This window comes from Diospyros lotus, chromosome 13 (assembly GCF_014633365.1).
Source record: "Diospyros lotus cultivar Yz01 chromosome 13, ASM1463336v1, whole genome shotgun sequence".
Classification (NCBI taxonomy): domain Eukaryota; kingdom Viridiplantae; phylum Streptophyta; class Magnoliopsida; order Ericales; family Ebenaceae; genus Diospyros; species Diospyros lotus.
In genome coordinates this window covers 8,062,072-8,068,179 of record NC_068350.1, presented here as the reverse complement: position 1 = coordinate 8,068,179, position 6,108 = coordinate 8,062,072, and the positions used below count along the sequence as shown (strand labels likewise).

Genomic DNA, 6,108 nt, shown 5'->3' with positions numbered 1-6,108 from the left:
AAATGAAAAAATATTTGAAATTCAAATCTCATACTAATTCAATTAAAATAATGATGTTTAACAATAGCTTGTATAAAATATATAATTAGCATCAAAGTATACATACACATATATATGTGTGTGTCTGTATGTATGTATACCTTAATAGTAAAAAGACAAATGGGTAGTAACAACAAAGAAATAAATAAATGGACAATTGGAATGAGATGAACTGTTGTTGCACAAGTTAAGAAGTGAAGATTGGAGACTCTCTAAATCAATTTTAACCAAGAATGGACTAGGAATCTCCTTTTGGTCACTGAGAAATACTGAAGGCTCAAACAAACGGCAAGAAGCCATCCCAAACAGCAAAATGCACCGAGGTGAGGCTCAAGCCTCAAGCTATAGACCACAAGGAAAGAACACATCCTGTGGGACAAAAAGCTATAGTATAAAAGAAACCTGACTGACCAAATAATAAAAAAAAAAAAAAAAATTGAACTGCCGCCTAGAAGGATGATTAAGTGGAAGTTGCTCAATAGAAGATGTTGACCCAAAGGAATTCAGTTCATCCTAATGATTTCAGGTTTAAACTTTAGAGTTTAAAGAAATAAAAAATTCAATTGTTCAGAGCCTGAGCAAGTGGCTTAGATTTAATTTTTACAGCAGTTGTCTTCACATCCAGTTGCAAACAAAACTTGGGATTAGACACTAGATTCAGCTTGGAGTAGAGAAACTGAAATCTAAGTCAAGAAGAGTCCTTTGTTAAGACAGCAGAAATTTAACTTGAATTTGTTTAGCAGCTACTTTCTCTTTAATGAAATCAACATTAATCTCTATATATTTTGTGCTGTATGAAATCATTAAGCAAGCAGAGGCAGCGCTTAATGATTTTGTATCAGTTAAAAGTAATTAAAAATATGGTGCATAAGAAGAGACAGACATAATTGAAGAAGCAGATAAAAGCAAATGCCTAACAGGCAGCAACCAAATAGAACGAACCAAGAGGAGCATTCTCAACTCACTCACACACCCATTAATTGGAGCAACAGAAGAAGCCCAATGGCAGAAAGACCTTCCAGCAAATAAGCATTATCTGATGCACAATCTCCTCTATAATATATATGAGAGGATTGATTACCTGATGATTCTAAGAGAAGCAGCGAGGGCGAGGGCAAAAGCGAGCGCGGGTGACGAGCAAAGGCAAAAACGAGCAAGGGCAAGAGCGACTGAGAGTGAGCGAGCGAGGGTGAGGGAGGCAGCGACTTAGCGGTGAGAGTGAGCGAGAGAGATCACAGCGAGGCGCGAGTGAGAAAGGGTTAGGGTTTGCAAGGGGGATTTTGGAAGAGAAAGGGGTGAGGGGAAGATTAATTTGGGCGGGACGGGGGGAGGGGCGTGCGGGGGTATATAAATCATATCCCTGGCGATTTTAAAAATCGCCTGGGATGGTTCAACATCCCCGGCAATTTATAAAAACCGTCAGGGATGGGTCAACCGTCGATTATGGGTAAACATCACCGGCGGTTTACATAGCCGTCAAAGATTGTGGTGTTTTCCCGACAGTTGTTCAAATTGTCGGAAAAAGTTCATCGGCAATACCCCTTCTTCTTGTAGTGTATCTCAGCTCCCCATCATTGGCTGAATCCTCCTTAGGACTCCTTAGATCTGAATTATCATCGCCCCCCACCCTACCATCACTGTATTCATCATTTTGATCAATATTATCATCACTTACAAAAGAGCCTAGCTCTGATTCACTAGAGTCTGAATCAGAATCATTTTTAGCTTCCTCACTAACTAATGTTTCATCACCAAGATCAACATGTATTGATTCATCCTGTTGTCCAGAGGTTGCCTTAACATTAACGTGGCTCCAACTACCTCCACACTCTCATGCTTTTATTAAATGTATCAACAGTTCCTTTGTCTATCTCTTGGCTACGAAACCCTCCGTTGGTTTTTCTACCACAGTTTGCATTATTCACTGAGTCAAACTTAGAAAAATCAATGTTTATTGTATCATCAAAGTCAAATTCAATTGTATATGACATACTACACTCACTTGATTTGTCTACTGTGTCACCTGAAAAATTCACTCTCCCACCAACCTTGCTGCCAACCATAGTTATCACATAAACGCTCAATTGAATCTCCTCAAACGTTCTTTTACTTCTTCCGCCGGCCTGCCTGCCATTGGATCTACTTCAGGGTTTCGATGATGGAACCCCACGCTAGCCGCTCGTAATTGGATGACAACTGCTTGACTGTGGATTCTTGCTTGGATATCCAATCATCGCCGAGCAGGTGCTTGAGGTTCGATTTGCGTACTTTGTCCACAACGTATTGGAGATTGTTGGCTAAGAAGAGGTAAGCGAGAGAGACGTCTTTGTAGTGAGCTACTTTGCTGTCGAGTTTGCCGAGGAGGACGAGGATCAGCCAACCGAAATGGGTGGAGATAGCCTGATTCTGGGATTCGTCGGAATCGGAGGTGTGGAAGAAAGACTCAGGTAAGGATGACTTTGCCTGGTACGGAGAATAGGTGAGGATGTCCGGCAGAGTGTTGCTGTAATCGCCGAGGAGAAAGAGGTAATTCATGACCTCAATTGTTAGATGATGAACGCCGCTGCCGGGAACGGGCGACTTGGATCTGTCCTTCTGGATCGCCAATTCATAATCGCCTACCATTGTCCGGACACATTCTCCGAGCTTGACCAGCGCAGTGATGGCTTGTGATAGTACGGCAGAGGTGGATTCGAATGCGAAGATGGACTCCATCTCCGGCCAGTTTTCCGAGATTGCCGTGTACATGTCAAGCATAAGGAAAACCTTTTCCGGCGATTTCTTTCTGTTTTTCATTGCAGATTCCGGGAATCCAAACAAAATTTGCGCTCCTTCTTTCGTGATATCAGCGAAACATGATTCTCTGATGATATCGGATGCAGCGAAAACGTAATCACAGAGAATTCTCTCCCCATTAAATAGAGTCTTCACAGCAATCTTCATAGAGCTCAACCAATTTTTTGTTTTCAACTCCATCAAGTCCCTATCCATCTTGTGAATTCTGGAAGAGCTCACTCTCTCAATTCCGAGTCGATATACACCTTCATCAACTATCGATTTTCGCATAGTCTTATATATCTTCGCGCACTCTTTTCCGTAACCAGTTGATATCATACACTCGGCGATCAGCTTCAGATCAGCCATGACAGCGGCCGAAACTTGCTCGACTTCAGAGACAGATTCTCCTGCGATCTGAATGTCCGCCTCAGGCCCACCGTCATCGTCATTGTCCGACGTGCTGGATGGTGTCGAAGCCAGCGAGGATCCTACGGACACCAATTCCGGATCCAATTGAGCTCGATTCACTGACAAAATCTGATAGAACTCCTTCTGAAGTCGCTTCATGGAAATCTCCATCAGTTTCTGACTACGTACGAGTTTCCCTGATTGCGGATCTTCCTTAACCAGGTAATGCATGGTTTTCTGTAATTCAGCAACGCAGTTGATGAAATCTCTGGCTTCTCCACGGTTCTCGTAGAAGAGGGAAGTGACTTTGATGAAGGTTGAAGCTTCCGGGTTCCATTTCATGATCATCGTCTCCGCGGCTGCGAGACTTGGCTTCATCTCCTGGGTGCGTCAGAGAGACTACTTTGTTGAAGGAGGAGGACAGTCTGAAACCGAAGATATTGATGACGTCTTCGTGGAAAAGGAAAACCAGAGGCTTCACATTCCTTTTCTCGGCATATATAAACTGCGAATTCGATCCGTTCGTTTCTGCTTTGCGTTGGCCGTTGGCTTAATAAATCATAGACTATCGAATAAGGGAGTTTAGTTTGAGAGATGGGTATATAAAGAAAGACGATGATGGCCCTGTTGGTTTGAGAGTAGTGCAAACAAGAAGACAAGATGAAACAAACTTTTATGTGAATTTTGCTACCACATAAATCCTGTTCTTTCTTATTCTTCTTAACAGCTTACACACATAACCTATATATAGGAATTAGATGCTGATTATTCAGATAACATAACAAACAAGATTTCAAATCAACTAAATTCCTAAGCTCCATTACTGAAGACCAGTTCTCCTTCACTAAGGAAGACCCAGCACATCTTTGAGTGCTTCCTGTTCATGACTTGGTCTCATGTTAACCTGGTTTGTTATCCACGACAGGCCAGGGCCCAGGCTTTGGCTCGTTCGTAAAATTAATTGGAACATTCAGGTCGGACTTCAACATGCGCATTTAATGGAATTCCTTAGCCGCCAAAAATGATTAAACTAATATTCTCTTAAAAACTACTTCCCTCTTTCCTGGAAATATATATATTTGTTGTCTTCTAGAGACTTTCCAAATTTTAGGATTCAAATCCAAACAGAAAGATCACTATATTTTTATATTTATTTAGGTGTTATCTAATCTTTAATATTTAATAAATTAATTAAAATGTGATATATAAAATTTTCAGTCATTTCCCATTTAAATCCATTGGGGGTTTAAATGTTAAAAAGTTAATTACTACTAAATATTAAAAGTTACTAAAAACATCCTAAAATTTACTAAATACCTAATGAATTTAAAAATTTATTAATCTCCAAACTTTATCCGAGACAATTACCGTAGTACTACATAACAAAACCAATACAACGTAAGCATGTATCTTCAGCAATAACAACGTTTATATTACATAGACCATCCTTTAAAAGTATGGTTGAAATTTCAAGAGACCATAAAAAATGAAGCCTACCCTACCCAATGCATGGTAGGTAGGTATTAGGGTGTTCTTAAGGTTTCAACTCATTTAAACACATTTATTTTTTATTTTTAATATAATATATTATAAATTAATAAATTATTTTCCAGTAATGTTAACCATTGTCCATTGTTTTAAGGGCAATGGTACAATGGTGAAGTGACAATAAATAATTCAAAACACAATATATTTTTTTTATTAATTAATAGAATTATTTAGATATTAAAAATAAAGTATAATAAATACATTTAGTATATTTATTATTGTATCTGAATTATTTCCATTGTTTCTAGTAATAACTTAATAAAAGTGTTTATTGCCACACAAAAAAAAACACCAACGCTGTTGCTCTGAAATAACGATATGAAACATGGTGAGAGAAAGGATTGAGGAAACCTAGAGATGAACAGAAGAGTGGGGATGGCAACGGTCAAGTCGATGGCAAGCATGCAGCAGCACACAACAGCAACTGGCACCAGTCAGCAGGTAGTACGCGATGGGCGCAGACGGGGAAGGCTGGAGGAGCCCAAATCCTCCGTCAATTCCCTGTCTGATCTCTCCAATTAAAATATGTCACATTATTAAATTAATACATATCACTAAATAAAAATATTAACAATGGTAGAAAACTTAACGTTCTTTTTACAAAATTTTATTTTGTAATTAATAGAAAAAAACTTTCAGATTAAGAAATGAGTTTTTTTCTTGATTTTTTTCATTAATTGTAGAATGAATTTTGAGAAAAAAAATGTTAAAGTTTTTTGCATATACATTAATGTTTGGTGATGTGTATAAATTTAATGACGTGACATATTTTGATTGGAAAGACAAGGGGATGGGACAACAAATCTGAGCTTGAGCTGGAGGGGAGGGATGAGAGGCACGACACATGACCGTAGATCAAGGAGGCAACCTAATTTTCTCTCAAGTTTAGGAATTTTTTAGATTTGTTGGTTATCCATCCTGATCGGGATTGAACTGAAAATTGGTCTATACTGAACCATAGAACGAAGACATGACCGATTATGTTCATTTGTAGGCTCAAGGGCACACAATTAAAATACTTTTTTGGGTAACGAAATCAATTTTGAAATATTAAACATAGAAAAATAGGATAAAAGTTAGATGCATCTACATCTAAGAAACGGACCAGAATTTTATAGTCAATCACTACTTGATCCATGATATAGTTCCACTCTGTTTGAGTTCTTTTTGATCTAAGATTGTCCACATATTTCTTGAACTCCAACTTATCTAAACTGGCTCTTCTTGTATAAAAAGAAGGCAGAGTTTTGGTCTCCCAATGAATTCTCTAACACTAAAGTTGATCAGTATACTGTGAAATAATGTAATAGTGATACAATAAATACATAATAAATA

General features: G+C 38.5%; 1 pseudogene; it reads right to left on the bottom strand.

Annotated features, from left to right (window-relative positions):
• Nucleotides 1-1,546: 1,546 nt before the first annotated feature.
• On the bottom strand, nucleotides 1,547-3,913 carry LOC127788826 (exocyst complex component EXO70H1-like; annotated as a pseudogene).
• Nucleotides 3,914-6,108: the final 2,195 nt, after the last annotated feature.